The following is a 20936-nucleotide window of genomic DNA, read 5'->3' as shown; positions in this document are numbered from 1 at the left end:
AAACCTCCCCCTGCAGTGATCAGAGAAGCCGTTTGGCGCTGGGGGCGCCCAAGCTCCATGCTTGGAAATTAAAGCGAGTTCTGAGAGAGGCTGGGAACAGCAAACCCCTTTCACTGTCGTTCTCATCCCTCTGCCTTGAGGGGCGGCAGCTCCCGGGACAGGGCTGCAGTGGCTGAGGCGGGGATATTAGGGCGGTTCTATCTGGCACACAGAGAACAGCTCCTCCTTCCAGAGCCGGGTCACCGCCTCCACTGAATCACAGCCTCCAAGGACAGCGCCAACTTCTATCTGAAAATGAACAGCCTGAGAACGGAGGACAGCGCCGTGTATTACTGCGCCAAACACACACACACACACACACACAGAGATTGGAACCGAATCTGAGCTAACAGAAAAACCTCCCCCTGCAGGGACCGGAGCGGGCTTTCCTGGGGGCGGCGCTCACGGAAAGGGCTCTCCCACGCCAGACAGGCCCCGCGCCCAGCTGGGTGGGGAGAAAGGCGCTGCTGAGCCCAGCTCCCGGGGGAGCGCAGGGAGAAGATGCCCAGTGGTTGTTTCCCGACGCAGGGAGAACGAACAGCTGCATCCGGCCTGGCTCTGCGGGTACCCGAGGGACTCGTTGCTCTGACCCTTCCCAGTGTGAGGCTCCCTCCTCCCAGGGAAGGCAGCGGGGAAGGGGCCCTTAGAGCAGCCAGGGGGCGGGCTGAGCCCTGAGTGAGGGTTGCTCACAGGCGAGTGGGGTCTCTGATCCCTCAGGCAGCTTCCTCCCATCTCCGGCCCATTGACATTGTCTAGTTCGAACCCCGCTCTTGTGCTGAGAGGCAATGCCAGCCTCTATTCACCTGCTGCCTGCGGCATTTCAGCGCGGAGCGTTATGAGAGGGGCTGGAACCCAGCTGTGACGTAGTGGGGGTACTTGCTGGGCTGTGGTGACCCCTGCTGTCTGGAGCAAGACCCAGCAGGGAAAGCCTCACTATGCAAAGGTGATGCCAAACTTGTTGAACCAGTGGCCAGACACCCCCCATGGAGAGAAACAAAGGAAGGTGGAATGCTGCCCTGGCTGGGGGGCAGGGCTGGAAGTTGGTTGGTTGGTGGCTGGCTGTCTGCGAGCATGGAGGAGACAGCCTAGGGAGAGGAGCTGGAGTTTAGGGGCCCAGTCTCCCCCCAACTCAAGGGGGCCTGAGGCATCCTAGCCCAGCTCTGTGACCAGATTACATCTGTGCTGTGCTGTATCCTGGAGAGGCAATAAACTTCCTCTATTCCACCGGCTGGTGGGGTCTGTTTGTGCCATTTCGGGGTGCAGGAGACGGGGGACCCCCAACACGCCGTCACACCAGCCCAGGGCCACATTGCCACCAGCAGCAAGAGGCAGCATGTCTGAGCGTCCGGTGCTCGGGGATGGGCCGAGGGAGGCGAGGTGGGTGTGAATCCCCCCAAAGATCGGTGTGAACAGGAAGGGGAGCAGACCCGGAAATGCAAAGGGGTGTTATTTGGAATGGACCACAATTACCTGATCGATGAGAAATTAGCAAAGTCCTTTCATTTCACAGAACATGAAACTAGACTCAGGAATTTATATCCAGAGAATGACACGCGTTAAGGAGCCCCTCCCCCTCCCCGAGCACAGCCCGCTCCGAATACGTCATTTTCGTCATTTTCGGTTCAGGCCACGCCTCTTTGAACCATACCGCCATTCAAGCAGAGGGACCGTAATTCCTCGGAGCCTCGCTTGCATTCCGGGGCCGGATGTCCGGACCGAGTTCAGAATGAAACATCCCAAGGGCTGGGCCCTGGCGTTCCATCCGCAGTGACCCAGAGAATCCAGCCGAACTGCCTGGAACCAATCGGGCCTTTGTACTTAAACAACATTCACCGGCATTGACCGGGCATGGCACGTTGTTCTCTGAGAGATGCTGCAAAATATCGCACTGAGCCCACCCCCGTCTGTGTTGCTATCGCCCCTCAGCTTCATCGCTTTATTGGGCACTTTCGGGCTTCTTTTTATTATAATAATTATTATTATATATTTATATTCACATGGGCACAGTCTCGGAACACCTCACAACCCTGAATAAGTTTTACCCTCACAACATCCTGAAAGAGACCGCAGTGCCGTTATGCGCCAAGCTGCTCGAGGGGAAACTGAGGCACTGAGCGATTTGCTCACATGGGTAGCCTGTCCCAGAACGAGGTAAGGAGCTCTGCTCTCTCCGTTTACAGCTCAGTGGCTCTCCCACAGTGCGAGTCCCAGCCAATGGGAGCTGTGAGGGTGGCGTCTGGAGTTGAGGGTAGAGAGGGGACAGAACTTCCCCTAGCGATCAGGTAATGCGGCTTTAGCCCTTAACAGCTGGGAGGTTAGTGGCTGCAGCCCAGGGCCCAGGTTAAGGGAGTCCTGCAAAAAGATCTGCACTTTTGGTGGTCCAGAGATCTTTCCGCCCCTCCCCCAGCCCAGGGCTCTGGGCTGCAGCCACTGAAGCGCCTTTTTTAATCTGTGCCTGGCTAGAGCTATATACAATGTTAGATTCTATACACGTCTCTGTGTGCGCTTCTGTATGTTCTCGGCCATTCACACGACAGTGGCTCGTCTGGGCGGAGCTGGTCATCACTTTACCTCCTGAACCCCCGAGATATAATGCAAGAAAAGTTTTAACTCCCTGTGACGTAATGGGGGTACTTGCTGGGCGGTGGTGACCTCTGCTGTCTGGAGCAAGACCCAGCAGGGAAAACCTTATTATGCAAAGGTATCATACCGGTTGAACCAGCCTACCCCTCATGGGGAGAAACAAAGGGAGGTGGAATGCTGCCCTGGCTGGGGGGCAGGGCTGGAAGAGTGTGAGTTAGTTGCGGGCTGGGAGCATGGAGGAGACAGCCTAGGGAAAGGGGCTGGAGTTTAGGGGCCCAGTCTCCCCCATCTCAAGGGGGCCTGAGGCATCCTAGCCCAGCTCTGTGACCAGATTCCATCTGTGCTGTGCTGTATCCTGGAGAGGCAATAAACTTCCTCAATTCCACCGGCTGGGGGGCAGGGCTGGAAGACCCCCAACGCGCCGTCACACCGTCCTCCGCCCAACCGACGATACCCACCTCCAGTAACTACAATGAAAGCGCTCGGAGCCCATTTAAAGAGTCACAGACCCTCCTGCCGGCGTGGTCATGCGGGAAAAAGCAGCGGCCAAAACCCCGCCAGAAACGGGGCCCCTTGTCCTTGGGAATATCAGGCTGAGATTTGCTAAGATCTCTAGGGGATCTTAATGAGAAATCCCCGCCCTTAATAAGGCAATAGGGACACCTAACCGCCTACCTACCTACCAACCTATACTACCGATTAATAATCAATAACCAATAAGCAGACACCAATAATTAATAAAGGTTGAGTTTGGGACGCATCACGCTTAAGTGTGTGGGGGTTGGAACAGGGAAGGGCGCGGAATAACTGGAGTCCCAGAGCCCAAAATTCGATTTTTCTCGGCGCCTGCTTTGTTTACACGAATGAACGGACACCAGAAACTAATGAGACAGACAGGAGCGGGGTGAGAGTGTCCAATTCACTGGGGGGTTTGTGTTTTCCTCCTTTGCAGCCACCGGCCAAAGTGTGTGCGGGGGTGGGGGGGGGGGAGAGGGAGACAGACAGACGCACTATGTCTGTTCAGGAGGGGTACAGGGAGGCTGATGGCCCCCGCCGGCCTTTTGATGGGCTCCTTCTCGCCCCTCCCCCGGGCGCCCCCTCCTTATGCAAATCTCCGCTTCGAGCTCCGGGCTGAAGTAGCGGCCCCAGGGGCGCCCAAAACCACCGTGTCCCCTTCTCAGGCGCTGAGCTGCCCCTCGCGAGCCCTTCTCTGTCTCCTCCTTGCGCACCATGAACTCCCCGCTCCTCCCGCTGCTCCTCCTGGCCCTGGTCCCGGGTGAGTCTCGGCGGGAGGCGGCGCGGAGTGGGGGAGGGGCAGGTGGGTTGGAGTCTGACCGATCCCTGCTTTTCCCAGGTGTCCTGTCCCAGCTGCGGCTCGAGGAGTCCGGCCCGGGAGCGGTGAAGCCCGGAGAGACCCTCACACTCACCTGCTCTGTCTCCGGGGGCACCGTCACCAACAGCTACTACTGGGACTGGATACGGCAGGCTCCGGGCCAGGGACTGGAGTGGATGGGATACTGGACCGGCAGTACAAGCTACAACCCGTCCCTGCAAGGCCGCATCACCATCACCGTGGATTCTTCCAGCACCAAGTATTATCTGCTGCTCAGCTCGCTGACAGCTGCAGACACCGCCACGTATTTCTGTGCCAGAGACACAGTGACACAGAGCGAAGCAGGGTCTGGCAGAAAAAGGGGAAGCGGATTCTGAACAAGGTCGCAGAGAGAGCTGAGCCCAGAGTCTTCCCCTCCCACACGGAGACTGAGAGGGCTGTGACGGCGTGTTGGGGTTTTCCCGTCTCCTGCACCGCCCTAGTGGCACGAACAGACTCCACCAGCCAGTAGAATAGAGGGTGAGACCTGCCCTGGCCTTGTGCAAAGCCCGGCTCTGTGAACCGGCGAACCCCCGGACTGTCTCACGTCTGGGGTGTGTCGCACGCAGGCTGGGGAGGGAGCTGGGAGAGGCAGGGACGCTTTGCACAATCATGCAGATTAGGTACGGTACAGCGAGACCCTGCCAAGAGCAGGGGCAGCCTGGGACTGGGACGTTCTGTCTCTGATCAGCAAAACAAGACCACACGCAGCCAGGAAACTGACGCCCAGACACCAACTTTGCTTAGACCCTGAGTAGCAGGATGGGCCGACCAGGCACCTCACCCCACACGTCACCCATTGGTAAGCGACCAAGTCTGACTCTGACGTACGATGGGCTCAGTGAGAAAAATTGATGGGGGGAAGGGAGCAGGATGGACCCACAGCTCCTGCCTTTGTAACTAGAAGTGACAGGAACAATGGGATGTCTGAGGGGAGGTGGGGGATGGGTACTAACCTCTCCCCTGTGTGTGTGTGTGTGGGGGGGGGGGGCTGGGGAGCACAGGGAGCTCTGGGGTATCTGAGGGGAGGTGGGGAATGGGTTATAACCTCTCCCCTGTGTAAGAAGGGCTGGGGGGGCATAGGGAGCACTGGGGTGTGTGAAGGGAGGTGGAGGATGCATTATAACCCCTCCCCTGTGTAAGGAGGCTGGGGGGGCACAGGGAGCACTGGGGTGTCTGAGGGGAGGTGGAGGATGGATTCCAACCTCTCCCCTGTGTAAGGTGGGGCTGGGTGGGGCACAGGGAGCACTGGGTGGGGAATTCTGGATTGCCTGAAGGATGCAGGGCAGCTCCTACAGCCCTGTTGTGACCAAAACCACAACGACTGCCTGGTCAGGCCCTGTCCTGGCCTTGTCCAAACCCTGGCTCTCTGACAGGGCAAACCCCAGTTCTGTCTCAAGTGCGCGTCATGCAAAGGCCAGGCGGACGGAGCTTGGAGAGGCAGGGACACTTTGCATAGCTGCAAGCAGGAGCTAAACTCCTGCCTGCTATCAGCCAGCCTAAGGAGAGAGCTGCCCAAGGAGTACAGCTCAGGCCAGGAGGGGGAAGCAATCCGGGGTGTGTTTCCGGAAATCCAATTCAGCCGGGGCTGGTGGAGGATCCGTGGGGGAACGGAATGTGCTGTATCGTAGCTCAATTGGGCTGTTGTGGGGTCACAAATCAAGTGACCCCGAATGTGGGAACTGTAAACTGTGACACCAGTGCTTGCAGGAGAGACAGCATCATTGGAAGAGGTCTCAGATGAACAAGCCCCCCACCCCTTCCAGAGATGAGTGTATGGAGCAGGGCGGAAAGTGTTTGAGTCAGCCTGCTCCTGCCAGCCAGGTGTGAGCTGCAAGACTGGTCCAACCTGCCTCTTTCCTCCTTGTTTTAAGGACAGATTTAAAGCACACTCCAGCAGGAGTCTTTTTGCTAGTCCAGTGGGAACAGAAATCTTGCAGGTCTAGGTGGTGGCTAAAGAGTTGAAATCTCTGAGGGTAGGTCTACACTACAAAGTTCATTCGAACTAACAGCCATTAGTTCAAACGAACTTTCATAGGGGCTACACATGCAAACCGCTAGTTCGAATTTAATTTAATTCGAACTAGGGGAGCGCTTTATTCAAACTAGGTAAACCTCATTCTACGAGGACTAAGCCTAGTTCGAATTAAGTTGTTCGAATTAAGGGGTGTGTAGCCACTTAATTCGAACTAGTTGGAGGCTAGCCCTCCCCAGCTTGCCCTGGTGGCCACTCTGGGCCAAACCAGGAGAACTTCTTCTGCCCCCCTCCCGGCCCCAGAGCCCTTAAAGGGGCACAGTCTGGCTACGGTGCTTGTGCCGTTTGCAAGCCTGCCAGCACCCGCCCAGCAGACCCTGCACCTGGCACAGAATGAGACAGCTTCTCGCTGCTACCCAGACCTCCGCCTCTTCCCAGGACCAGGCTGGCGGCTCCCAGGAGCCTGCCTGCAGCCACAAAAAGCAGGCACCCGCCTGGTATAGTGCTGAGATCGTGGACCTCATCGAGGTTTGGGAGGAGGCCTCCAACATCCACAATCTCCGCACTAGGCAAAGGAATGCTGCCGTCTACAGCCACATGGCTGACAGCCTGGCCACCAGAGGCCACATGCGGACCCGGGAGCAGGTCCACTGCAAAATAAAGGACCTGCGGCAGGCCTACTCCTACTCCAGGGCCTTCCGCCCAGGGGTCGACCCATAGGCATGCCCTCACTTCGAGGCCCTGGACCACACCTTGGGGGCTCACACAGTTCATGCTCCCTGGATGGTGATTGACCCCGGGGCAGAGGGACCCGTCCTTAACACGGAGGAGGAGGAAGCTGGGAGCCAGGAGCCTTCAGGGAGCCTGCCCAGGACCCAGGACCCCCGAGGCACCCCACAGAGCACATCAGCTGTGTCATCCGAGGCCGGGGAGGGCTTCACATGTGAGTGCCATCATGCTCCCCTTATGTGTATAGGAGGTGTGGGGGGAGAGAGAGCACAGGGACCGTGCGCCTGGGCCTTGCCCACCATGGACCAGCATCTGGGTGTCATGCAGGGGCCCTGGCCCATTCCCCACATGCCGACTTCACCTTGCAGAGGGGGGCTGGTTTTCACCCACCCTGTCCCCAGGGAGAACTGACCACTGCTCTTGTTTCACCACAGCCACAGCACCTGGGACTGCAATGCGCACCACCCTGCCTGCAACAGCCACCCGCACCTGGGCCAGCAGGTGCTCCAGGAACCAGGAGGAGTACCAGCGGCAGCACCTGTGGCTACTGGAGCACCATCTCCGTACCCAGGACCTCTGGGTCCAGGAGGACTTGAGGCTGTAGCAGCAGAGCTTGGAGGCGCTAGAGAGGCGGGGCTGTGCCCTCAGAGGTCATCTCTAGACCCTGATGGACAGGTTCCTGCCTCCTCCTGCTCTGGCCCCTGTGGCCGCCCCAGCTCTTGCTCCTCCTCCCACCCCTGCTCTCCCTCCCACTTCCTCCACAACCCCCGTCCCTCCTGCTCCACACTCCACACCTACTCCCCTCCAACGACCCCACACCCACAGTGTTGTGAGATGGGAGAGTCAGCAAGACCCCCAACCCTGAGCTTTCCCTTTCCTTCCTCCCCTTCCTCCCCCTTCCAGCTCCCTCCTCCCAGGTTTCCCCCTCCTCTCTTCCACCCTCACTCCTCCCTCCCTCCACCCCAGTTATATAAACTAAAAAGAGATTTTTGTTGGCAAAACAGGTGTCTTTATTTAACATTAAGAAGAGAGGTTGGGGGGGAAAGGGGAAGGAGGGGAGGGTGCAACAAGTCCCCAGTGGGGCATGCAGGGAGAGTTCAGTCTTCCTCCTCCACCGGGAAGCTCTCCCACAGGCATTCCCGGATCTCAACGGCCCCCCGCTGGGCCACCCAGACGGCGGAGGTGCAGGGCTGCACGTACTGGCCAGCCATGCGGTCAGCCTCAGCCATGAAGGCTGGCAGTAAAGCCTCCCCCTTCTGTTTGCATAAATTGTGCAGCACACAACATGCTCCAACCACGGGAGGGATGTTGTGCTTGGCGCGGTTGAGGCAGGTGAGGAGTCATCTAAATAGGACTTTCAGTCGTCCGAAGGCTCCCTCTACCACAATGCGAACCCTGGTGAGCATGGCATTGAAGGCCTGCTGGGAGGGGTTGAGGTGCCCCGTGTACAGCTTCATCATCCTGGTGTCTGGGAGTGTTAGTTCCCTGGCACTGCCCCATGCCCCACTCCTGGAAGCGACCCCTGCTACGATTCTGGCTGCTGCGGGTGGCGTGAATTACGGCCGGGAGAGACCAAACCCTCCCGTGCGGGGCACTTTTGCCTCCTCCCCCCCATTTTCCCTGGGGTGGCCCATTCCCTCCTTGCAGCCCTCCTCCCCCCCAGACCAGTGGCCGGTGAGTGCCATACCTGCATGAGCACTGCTCCGATGGTGGATTTCCCCACACCGAACTGGTCCCCGACGGATCGGTAGCTGTCCGGCGTGGAAAGCTTCCACAGGGCGATGGCCACACGTTTCTGGAGGGGGTTGGTGGGCCTCATGCGAATGTCCCATCACTGCAGAACAGGGCTGAGCCACTCGCAGAGCTCCAGGAAGGAACTTCATCCTGAAGTTCTGGGTCCACTAATAGTCTCCGCAGCGCTCCAGGACGATGCGATCCCACCAGTCACTGCTGGTGTCCAGACGCCAGATGCGGCGGGGCACGCTGGTGTCTGGGCGCTGCTGTGGCTCCTCCATGACCCCCAGGGAGGCCAGGGGGAGAGGTGGGGCACTGACATGCACCAGATGGTGCTAGGCAGCCTCCAGCCATTGCTGGCAGGCTTGCAGCAACAAGTCAAAAAACTGCACCAGCATGCCCAGGGCGAGCTCTGGCTCCATGATGCCAACTGTGGCGATGTTCCCAATGGGAACCACCGACACAGGCAAGCAGAGAGAAAAATGCTTTGCTGTCCCTCAGCGAGGTAGGCAAACAAGCGGAACCAGCTGTCCAGGGAGGTCCCTTTAAGAACGAGCCTCAGATAGCCTCTGACAGCAGCCACACAAAGCAACTACTGACCTGATGCCCTGCCGGAACCAGTGTCAGCTGTCCTTAAATGCAACCCAGAGTCCAATAAGTGTGGATGCGCTATTTCAAATTAGGAAAATGCTAATTTGAATTAGTTTTTGGGTCTAGATGCGTTATTTTGAATTAGCTTAACTAATTCAAAATAAGTTCATTCGAATTAGCACTGTAGTGTAGACATACCCTAAGAGCTGAAGTCACTGGCTTGTCCTGGAGCCAGAACTCTTACAGCCAGCCGAGCAGCTGGCAGAAGGGACTGGCAGGTGGCCAGTACGAACAAGAGCAGGCAGCCAGCAGGGCGGCTGGTGGGAGTGAGCAGTGGGCAGCCGGTAGGAGTAGGGGCAGGTGTTCAGTGGAGTGGCTGGTGGGAGAGACCGGGGGGCAGCCAGTGAGAGCGGCAGCAGGTGTTCAGTGGGGCGGCTGGTGGAAGCAACCAGTGAGTGCCCAGTAGGAGCAGCGGCAGGCAGCCCGCAGGGCGGCTGGTAGGAGTTACCGGTGCGCAGCTGGTAGGAGCAGCAGCAGGGAGAACAAGTGGACCACAGGAGCAGCACAAAGGTGGCATGGCCTCAGGCTCCAGGAGTGGAGTCATCACGATGATGTGTCAGGGTCTGTGCTTAGAGCTGTAAGTGGGGCGTTTGAAGTGGGGTACGGAGAAAGTTCAGGTAAGTGAATGGATCCCTTCTCTTGGTGGACTAGTGAGACTGAGAGGCAAAAGACATTGCTCAATCCATTTGAGCTGGGACGGTTCCTTGTGGGGGAGGGCTATGGACTCTGTTGTGGGATTTTCCCAAGTTAATGCCATGTGACTTATCTCTCTTTCATTAAAAGTTTCTTTTCTACGCTCAGACTCTGTGCCTGCGAGTGGAGAAGCATTGCGTCTCAGAGGCGCCCATGGGCATCCGAAGTTCCCAGGCTACTGGGTGGGGGCTCGAGCCAGTTCTGTGTGATATGGACCTCTAGATATTGAATCCGGCCCTGGTTGTTGCCGGCCCTACCTGCCAGAAGGGTCACACAAGCATGCAAATTGGGCATCGTACAAGAAGACGGAATAGGCTGGGACCGGACTGTTCTATCTCTGATCAGTAAAACAATGCCACTCGCAGCCAGGAAACTGCCACCCAGGCACAGAGTTGGCAACACTCTGAGTAGCAGGATGTCCCCCAAGGATGGGCTGTCCAGATACCTCAGCCAACACATGACGAATTCCTAAGTGACGAGGACTGGCTTTGCTATACAATGTGCTTAGTGAGAAGACTCGACGGGAGGGAGGGATCAGGATGGACCCACAGTTCCTGCCCTTTTAACTAGAAGTGACGGGCCCTTCACACCGGCGACCCCAGGGACTGGCATCCCGACTGGTGGGAATCCAAAGGACCACAACCTCCCGCTGGGTACTGTGGGCAGCAGACGGGTGGAGTGTAAGTGAACGAGGCTTAATCGTTGTATTCTAGTAGAGCTTCTAGGAATTGCTTTGCCATTGCTTTGCGCTGGGTTAATTGCTTTCCCATTGACGGTATTTAAGGCTTAACTTGTCTAGGAATTGTTTTTAGGGCTTCTTAAACTTAAACAACTGTGTTAATTGCTTCTTGCTGGCAAGAAATATAAAAGTAGTTCAGTCTCTCTGGAGCGTCCTGGTTCCCCTTGGATCTAAAATAAATTGAACCATGCAGCAAGGGAAGATGTTCAGACAAATTATAACCTCTCCCCTGTGTAAGGAGGGCTGGGTGGGGCACAAGGAATGCTGGGGTGTCTGAGGGGAGGTGGGGGATGGGTTATAACCTCTCCCCTGTGTGAGGTGGGGCTGGGTGGGGTACAAGGAACACTGGGGTGTCTGAGGGGAGGCTGGAGATGTGGAGGTGAAGGGGGGCCATGGGGAACAGAGGATCTCAGGGGGTCGCTCGTGAAATTTCTGGGGAGCCAGGGCCGAGGTGGAGGTCTCTAAGTGAGGTTTTGGGCCTTAGAGGGACGGACCTCCAGGCTTTGGCAGGAAGTGGCCACATCTCTGGGCACTTTGCCCCAGTTTGACTCACTCTGGGAGCTCCAGACAGATTCTCCCCCCACTTCCCGGGCTCCTGTGGCAGAGATGCCCCACTGGGGGCCAATGAGTCTTGTGAGCGGGGCACACCACAGAAGGTGCCTAGGGTGAAATGCCCCTGGCTCTTCCCACACAGCACGTGGCAGGCCCTGGCCCTGACCACAGGATGAGCCATGATCCCCTTCCCTCTGGGACCCCAGAACCCTGCCCCCCCCCCACACACAGACTCACCCCTCATGCTGCATGCACAGGGAAGGGTTTTATTGCCAGGAGCAGCGAGAAAATTCAACAAAGCGGCAGCTTCCCCCAGGATCAGCCCCTCAGCCCGTGGGAGACGGAGGGGAAGAGGCTGTGTGGGGTAATGGGCACAGCAGGGGGTGGGGTGGGGAAGGGTAGCCAGCCAGAGTGCAAGGGAATTTTGCTCTGCCCTGGGACACTGACATGAGGCCCCCAAGGCACATTCCTGGGAGATTTCAGAGTCGCTCAGTGGGCGCTGAGGGTCTCTGTGCCAGTGGGGGAATGGGTTCCAGGCAAGTCACTGGTGAGAGGGGCTGGGAACCGGGCCCTAGCATGGGAACCCCCCACAGAGCCGGGCACCCAGCCCCTGGGATATGTGGGCACAACATGCTCCGCGGGGGACTCATGCCAGTGGGACAGGGACAGGGCAGAACCCACGGGCAGGGCAGAGGCTGCCCGGGAGCAAAGCGGGGTGCAGGGGATCCTCTCCCAGCCCTCTGCCCATGTCTGGCTCTACACAGTTCCCAGGATGTCCACAGGCTCCCCGCCACGGCAGGCCACGCGGATCCTGCTTTTCAGGGACAGAGGCCAGGATCCTCCGAGACCACCACCTAAGGCCATGCGGCAGGTGGTGGTGGGGATGCGGTTCCTGCTGACACACGTCCTGGCTGGGGGCTGGGACCCGTCCCCACAGCGGCAGAGGCTGGCGAGCTGGCTGGGATCGGTGTGTACGAAGATGAAGGGGCGTCTCGCAGTGCCAGGCAGGGAGCGCCACTGCCGCATGAGGTAGTCGCAGTACTGCTGGCCGGGTGGGGGTCTGCTCCTGGGGAAATCCACGTGCCTGGCCACGAATTCCTGGGCACTGCGGGATGCAAATAACCAGGCCAGGCCGGCCGGCAGCAGGGCCAGGAGCAGCAGGAGCGTGGGGCGGAGTTCCCCCGGGGCCATGTCGTGTGCCTGGACCCACCTGCCATGGGGAGAGGGGGAGATGGATGGAGACAGTGTGGGGCCGGATCTGCCTGCTCTCTATCCCTCCACCCCAAAGCTGCTCCAAATACTCCAGAGCAGGTGGGGAATCTCCGGCCCAGGATCCAGCCCTCAAAACTTAGAGCTGCCCCAACATCGGGGAACCCAAACTAGCGCTCCAGACCCCGCAACTCCCACACCATCCCCTATGGACTCCCAGGCTGTGCTGAGAGCGTCTTTCTCCTCTACGCCCAAATGGCACCCAAACCCGCTGGAGATCTGGCTGCTGTGGGGTCAGAGTCTGAACAAACCCCTCCTTTCCAGAGAGCATGTAGAAGCTCTTCTGCCTGGCTCTGTCTGCTCTAACCACTAGGACACACTGCCTCTTTCCCAGCAGACAGGATCTCCCTCCACTCACCAAGTCCTTGTGTCTGTGCTGGCGCCGTATCCGACCTGCACCTCCTCCTGATCCAGCTGCCCGGCCCGGAGTGAGATATATAGAGCCCGGCCGGGTGTGGGGGAAGAGGAGTGGGAGGGGAAACTGAGGAATCTCTCGGATCAGCAGGGCGGCCTGGGCTCTGCCCATTTGGAGAGCAGCCAGACTGGCCGGGCAGAGGTGGGAACAGGCAGCGCAGGCCCTGACACACAGGTGGGCTGCACCGAAACGTCAGCGATGCGGCTCCTTGAGGGGGCTGAGCCTGGGGGCCTCCCTGCCAGCTCTGAGCAGGTGACATGGACGGTACCTGGTGCCAGCTGGCCAGGGGCCGCAGGCCCGCCCTGGGCTAGAGACATGAGCTACAGCTGCCCTGCAGGGGCTGCACAGACGGAGGGGGCCTTGGCCAGTGGCAGGGCCGCTCCAAGAGCCCCATTCCCCACCCAGCGGGGCCCTACTCCAGCCACACCTCCTGCCCCAGAGAGACTCCGACCCATCGCTGGGGCACAGAGGGGAGGGGAAACTCAGCGGCAGGGCCGGGGGGGGTGGACGCCCATCGGCCCCCTGCCAGCGTCATAGGCAGGGCCCTCGGCTGCTGGCCAGGGTAGCTCCCACAGCCTGTGGGGAGAGCACCAGGCCAGGGGAGTGGACCCAGCCCAGCCCTGACTCACGGCCGCTCCCCGTCCTCTTGGCCTGCTGGGCTCCTCCACCCACTGCCTTGCCAGCCCAGCGAGGGGCCCGATGGGAGAAGGGGGGGAGACAGGCGGCTGGCACTACTGGCCTGCTCCCCCTCCTGCGCCCTTCACGGACAATCCCTGCACCCCAGGACCCCTTCCTGGAGCTCTGTGAGTGGCTCGCCCCTGCCCCAAGGCGATGGGAGACGTACATGAGATCCCCCTCCCCCGCAGAAGTGAGTTTCCACTGAGGTGACCAATCTGTTGTCTCGCCTCCGTTTGCACTGGAGTAAACCCAGTGCCCAACGGGAACCAGCGTCTGGTCCCTGCCAAAACGCCGCCCTTCTCCAGGGAAAACAGTTCTGATGCCTGGATGCGAACCCTGTATCAGTCCCATTGGGACTCTGTCCTCTCCTGCCTGATCCTCTGAGGGTCGGCCCTGCTCATCCCCTGCCCTCTGGGAAACCCCATGAGTGCAAGCTCCCAAGAGTGGTGAGATCTCCCCCCCCCCACCACCTCTGCCCCACATCTCTCTAGGCACGACCTCCTGACCCTGCCTTGTGGAACCAGGTCTGTGCGCTGGCGGCCCGACCACTGGACATCAGTTCATTGTGACTGGTGGATTTCACACTGTCATGTGTGTCTGGCTCCCTGTCCACAGAGCTACTCACTGCCCAGACGTCAAGAACTGTCCTGGTTACACGGTGACTTCTCTCTCTTTTCCTTTCTCTTTCGCTCTCTCTTCCTCAGGGGGCGGTTCTCGCTTCCCCATTCGCTCTCCACCAGCGCTCCTTGTGCCCCGGCTGAAGATCCCTGCGGCGCCCAAACACCGTGGGGGGGGGGGGGTCTCATCCCCTGGGTTACCTGCTGAACGATTCTGGTGTAAAGTGGGGAGGGGGAGGTGCTGGACCTGAAGGGGGCCCCTTGAAGTGCTGTTAAACCAGCCCACCCAGTCCAAAGGCGCAGGAGGGGGCAGCGCGGCCTGGCCGTTAAACCAGCCTGCTGAGGTGAGGGACGTCCTGGGGTCAGCGTGTGAATGTGGATGAACCAGGCCCCTCAGACGTGCGCTGGCCATGGGTGAGTGTCTGGGTGTGTCTAAGGGGGGAAGAGCCCCACCCTGAGGATCATGGCTCCTGCAGGAGAGCCCCACTGGGACGGGAATTGGCAGGAGGGAGGATTCAACCAAACCCACAGCGACTACATGATCAGACCTGCCATGGCCTTGTGCAAAGTCTGGCTCTGTAACACAGCAAAGCCCAGGCCTGTCTCACGTCTGGGGTGCGTCGCACGCAGGCCGGGCGGGGGAGCTGGGAGAGGCAGGGATGTTTTGCACAATCACGCCAATTGGGCACGGTACAGCGAGACCCCACCAAGGCCGGGGGCAGCCTGGGACCGGGACGTTCTATCTCCAATCAGTAAAACAAGGCCACACGCAGCCAGAAAACTGGCACCCAGGCACAGAGTTTGGCAAGTTCCTGAGTGGCAGGATGTCCCCCAAGGACGGGCCGACCAGGCACCTTACTCCACATGGAATCCATTGGTAAGCGACCAAGTCTGGCTCTGCTGTACAAAGGGCTGTGTGAGCAGAATCGTTGGGAGGGAGGGAGGGAGCAGGAGGGACCCACAGCTCCTGCCCTTGTAACTAGAAGTGACGGGCCCTTCGCACCGGCGACCCCAGTGCCCGGCATCCCAGCGAGTGGGAATAGGAGTGAGCACGACCTTCCGCCGGGTACTGTGGGTGGCAGATGGGTGCAGTGTAAGAGAACTAGCTTTAATCATTGCATGATAGTAGAGCTTCTAGGGATTGCTTTGGCTTCTAGGGATTGCTTCTAGGGATTGCTTTGCGCTGGGTTAATTGCTTTAGAATTAACAATATTTAAGGTATAACTTGTGTAGTCTTTGTTTCCAAGGCTTGTAAAAGTTAAACAACTATATTAACAGGCTTAACGCTGGCTATAAATAAGTAAGTGGGTAGGTCTCTCTGGAGTGTCCTGGTTTCCTTTAGCTGTAAAATAAATAGAAGCACAGACCAGGCAGACAGAGCTTGGAGAGGCAGGGATGCTTTCCACAAGTGTAAGCAGGAGCTAAATTACTGCCTGCTATCAGCCAGCTTAAAGGAGAGACCTGCCCTGGGGGTGGAGGTGCTCACTCCAGTTGGTTAGCCCTGAAAGCCAATTAACTGTTAACTGTTGATATATGTGGCGTAGCAGGGACGCTGTTTGTTCTGTGATCCGGGGTCCCCCGCTCTGTGATGGGAGATTCTCACTGACTCTCCCAAATGTTTATTGACCCAGACACCCAAGCTCAGCCTCCCAGGGAGAGACAAAGGATGGAGGGCGGAGACCAGCACCTGGCTGGGGGGCAGGGCTAGAAGAGAGGTTTTTAGTTTCTGTCTGGTTTCATGGAGGAGGCAGCCTGAGCAAGGGGCTGGGATTTAGGGGCCCAGTCTCCCCCATCTCAAGGGGGGCTGAGGCATCCTAGGCCTGCCCTGTAACCAGATGACATCTGTGCTGTGCTGTATCCTGGAGAAGCAATAAACTCCTCTATTCTACTGGCTGGTGGAGCCTGTTCGTGCCACTACGGGGGTGCAGGAGGTGGGGGAACTTCGATGCGCCGCCACAATATGTAAATACAGATCATGCCAGGAGGGGGAAGAAACCCGGGTGTGGTTATGGAAATCCAGTTCAGGCAGGGCTGAAGGAGGATCAGTGTGGGAATGGAATGTGGTGCAGTGTAAATAATTTAGGCTGTTGTGTGGGTCACAAATGATGTGACCCCCTAAATGTAGGAACTGTAAAATAGGACACCAGTGCTTGCAGGAGAGAAAGCATCATTGGAAGAAGTCTCACATGAATAACCCGCCAGAGTTGAGTGAACTGGGTTTGAGGGCTGAGTGAGCCTGCTTCATGCCTGCCAGGTGTGAGCTGTATGACTGGCTCAACCTGTTCCTTTTCCCCTGGTTTTAAGGACAGACCTAAAGCAGACTCCATGGCTATGTCTACACTTGTGGCTTCTTGTGCAAGTATGGCCGTTCTTGCGCAAGAATCCGCAGAGCGTCCACACTGCCCTCCTGCTCTTGCGTATGGAAATTGTCAGTCCGGCGTGGTAAGAGAGGGCTTCTTGCACAAGAGCTGCGCTCTTTTTTAACAGTTGTAAGCTCTTCTGAGCAGGAGCTCTTGCGCAGTGTGGATGCTAGGCAGAGATTTCTTGCACAAGAAAGCCCTATGGCTAAAATGGCCATCAGAGCTTTCTTGTGCAAGAGAGCATCAACACTGCCAAGGGTGCTGTTGTGCAAAAGCACAGCTCGCACATGGCAGTGTGGATGTTTTCTTTCACAAGAAAGATGTTCTTGCACAAGAAGCTGCCAGGGTAGACATAGCCCAGGTGATGGCTGAAGAGTTGAAATCTCTAAGGGTATGTCTACACTACATGGCTCCAAAGGCTATAAAGACTTTGTCGAACGCCACGTTATGCTTCCTGGGATGAGGTTTACCAGGGGGTTGACAAAGACTTTTGAAGTTGACCGCCGAGTGCCCAGACTTCCTCGCTGTGCCAACAAACAGCTGATCGGCACAGCATGACAGACATTTTGATGCAAATGAAGAGGAAATTATTTAAATCACTACTTCATTTTGCTATGTCTACAACCCTCATCTACATGGCTCCGTTGACGGAGCCATGTAGTGCAGATAATACCCTAAGAGCTGAAATCACTGGTTTGGCTGGGAACCAGGTCTATTGCAGCCAGTGGAGTGGACAGAGGGAATGACCAGTGGGTGACAGCGGAGTGGCTTTTGGGAATGACTGGCTGGTAGCTAGTAGGGGCGGTGGCAGGTGGCCAGCGGAGCAGCTGGCGTTAACGACCGGTGGGCGGCTGGTGGTAACAACTGGTGGTAATGACTGGCGGGAGGCCAGCAGAGCGGCTGGAGGGAATGACCAGCTGGTGGCCAGTAGGAGCAGCGGCAGGTGGCCAGTAGGAGCAGCGGCAGGTGGCCAGCGGAGTGGCTGGTGGGAATGTCCGGCGGGCAGCGGGCGGTAACGACTGGTGAGCGGCCAGCAGAGCAGCTGGTGGGAAAGACCGGCGGGTGATCAGCGGAGCGGCTGGTGGGAACGACTGCCAGCCAGCCAGCTGGTAGGAGCAGCGGCTGACGGGAACGACTGGTGGGTGGCCCATAGGAGCGGTGGCAGGCGGCCAGTGGAGCGGCTGGTGGAGTGGCTGGCGGGAACAACCAGTGGTCTACAGAAGCAGCATAAAGGTGGCCTAACCTCAGGCTCAAGGAGTGGAGTCATCCAGACGATTTGTCAGAGTCTACGCTGACTGGACAGAGCTGTAAGTGGGGCGTTTGAAGTGAGGTACGGAGAAAGTTCGGGTAAGTGAATGGATCCCTTCTCTTGGTGGACTAGTGAGCCTGAGAGGCAAACGACATTGCTCAATCCATTTGAGCTGGGACGGTTCCTCATGGGGGAGGGCTATGGACTCTGTTGTGGGATTTTCCCACGTTAATGCCATGTGACCTCTCTCTCTTTCATTAATAGTTTATTTTCTACGCTCAGACTCTGTGCTAGCGAGTGGGGAAGCATTGCATCTCAGAGGCGCATCCTCCTGCCTCCTCCTGGTTACAACCCTGCCCCCCCACACAAACACACTGCCACAAATGCTCTTGAGATGTGGACGGGGGCCCCCCTGCCAGCTCTGAGCACGTGACACGGATGGTATCCAGTACCAACTGGCCGGGGCCCTGGGACCTTGTCAGTTAACGGTCAGGGCAGTGTGTGTGGGTATGTCTCTAAGCCTTTGACTGCTAAGACACAAAGTCTCGTCGCAGCGGACAGCCCAGAAGGCTGAAAGGAGCCTCAAGAGTTTAACGTCCGTGACTTTACTGCTAGGACCGAGGTCCCGTCGCAGAGGGTAGCCAAACAGGCTAACAGACACCCCAGTGTGTAGGAAGAGCTTATTACACCTTAGATTTTAGCTGCTAGAACACAAAGTTCTTTCGCAGCAGGCAGCCTGGGAAAGGCTGGAAAGGTGCCCCAACGGATCTTGTCACCTGGGAGTGACACAGATCCAAACGCCCAAGCTCTCCCTATGTCTGTCCCTTTATGACCGGCTGAAGTTCTTTTAAATTGTGCTTGGTTCTATTACAGCAACTGAAGGAGTCAGGTTAAAACTTAAACAATTACAGGTTTATTAAAGGAACTTATGAATCATATGGTTACAATGGCTATTGCTCAATTTCTTAAATGCTAGCAAAATATATATAGATCTTAAAAATGGTTACAGGAAAAAGATAAAGATAGAAAATAGAAATAATGGTACCAAGTGACAGCTTAATCTTTAAAGAGCTCTGACTCTATGTATATATATATACTTAAACAAAGGACCACATCCAGGTACAATTTTTACCCTCTTCTGTGCCTCTCAACTCCAGCGTGTCAGGCCAGGGCGTCCCCTTGGAACCTCGGGAGATCAAACACCTAACCCGACCAGAAAATAGGTGGTAGATTGACACACAAACTCAGTGTGCTGCTGGACTCATCTTTATACCCCTGAGGGCCTGTATTCCCTTTCTTTTCTTAAGAGGCCAAATTGTACTGGTCCATTTTGTGGCGCCAGTTCTTACAAGCAAGTTTCAAGTTAATTTACACTTGTAAGAGAGGAAGATAGCTAAATTAAGACTGCCGGATGTTCTTGTTGGGCGGGAGATTCCTCCCCCCCTGCGGACGGTTGTGTGTTCATATCAATATGGGTTAAGTCAAGGGAAAGAAGGAATAAGAGATCCTCCAGAAAAGAGCTTATTTTCCGGAGGATCGCGTCCAGACTGGCGCTTTTCTCCGGCTTATCTACAAGCCGGAAAAAAGCGGCAGCCATGTTAATGCAAATGCCACGGGGGATATTTAAATCCCCCACGGATTTGCCTATTCCAAAGTGCTACATTTGCATCCCTATTACGGAATAGGGGCCAATGTAGACACAGCCATTAGGTATGCAAATGAGGGTTGGCGATATTCTACGCTTAGCCTCATTTGCATATTTATTCCACAAGAAGCCACAAGTGTAGACATAGATCTGGTTACTCAGGTACCTGGCCAAGGTTCCCTGGAAGATCACAACCTGCCCAAGGAGCTCACAAGAGCAGAGGGACCAGATGGTTCCAGGAGCCTCAGTCTGTGCCCAGACACAGACCTGCCCGGCTCTGCCCACTGAGGAGTTTCCCTCTTGTGACCGTGAGAAGGAAACTTCTGTTGCCGATCCTTCCTGAGCAAGCTGTGCCCTTTGATACCAATATTCCAATCGTGTGTGTAGGAGAAAGAAAGAGCCTGGAGCATGAATCAAAGTAAGCTAGAGTTATCCTATGAGTCACAGACAGGCGTTGTTAAAAGCAGATGTTTGCCTGCAAGTCAGTGTCTCTCCGCACTTGAACTGCTAGTTCTGCTAAAAAGCACATGAAATACATTAATACACTCCCTCAGCGTGGTACAAGGACACCCCAACTTAGTACATGATAAAACCATTGGCTGTGTCTAGACTGGCAAGTTTTTCCACAAAATCAGGTGATTTTGTGGAAAAACTTGCCAGCTGTCTACAGTGGCCGTTTGAATTTCCGCCAGAACACTGATGATCTCAAGTAAGATCGTCAGTGTTCTTGCGGAAATACTGTGCTGCTCCCGTTCGGGTTAAAAGCATTTCCGGAAAATCATGCCAGTGTAGACGTAGCCTTTGAAACAAAAGAAGTGAAATCAGAACAACCAGTAGTGAATACTCGGGAAGGAAAGTACAAGAGGAAGTACCAAATGTGTAATTAATGCATAAAAAATGATACCTAGAGTTGTTTATCTCTGTCTATAAATGTTGGGCTACTTCAATTTAACTCTTTCACTGTCTTAAGGGACAATAGTAAATCCATACTACTGGCTGAGCTGGGTGCATTGTCACAGGTACAAATGCATAGGGGATCAGAAGCCATCTGGCTACTGATGACTATTAATGTACTTCGTTTGACAATAAACCTGACTCGGGTGCCTTCATATTTTATCTGAGTCTGTGCTCTGAGGGCTCTCATGAAGTCTGTTATGCCAGCTCTGCGAAGGTAGCTGGCCTGATATGCTGTGGGCGCATCTCTGGTTCCCCGGCTGAGAGATTTTCCTTCATAGAGTTCACTTAGTGTCACCCTGATTAAAGTCAAACTGCACTTTTATTAACTGCAGAGGTAGCTGGTAAGAGACAAGAGATAGCAAACCGGCCAAAGCCGCTCATCTAGCAAGCAAGCAAACACACACATGAAGCCACAAGCAAGCAAACACGCTGGTCAGACTGGCTGTGAATGAGTCACATCTCACCTGCACTGATGACACCAGCCCTCCGGTAGATTCTCAAGGCACACGCTGCATTTACTTTGGAGCTTGCATTTCCCAGGTTCAATTACAAAGGCTGGAAATCCCGTTAGCCCCGATCCAGCACTTCCCTCAGGTCTGTCTTTGATCCCCGGGTCTTTCTAGGAGCTCTCTTCTGTGGTGAATGAAGAGAACCGATGAGCTCGCTCTCTGCTATATGG

This window comes from Pelodiscus sinensis, chromosome 30 (genome assembly GCF_049634645.1).
Source record: "Pelodiscus sinensis isolate JC-2024 chromosome 30, ASM4963464v1, whole genome shotgun sequence".
In the NCBI taxonomy this organism is placed as follows: Eukaryota; Metazoa; Chordata; order Testudines; family Trionychidae; genus Pelodiscus; species Pelodiscus sinensis.
Note: the sequence above shows the minus strand (reverse complement) of the source record.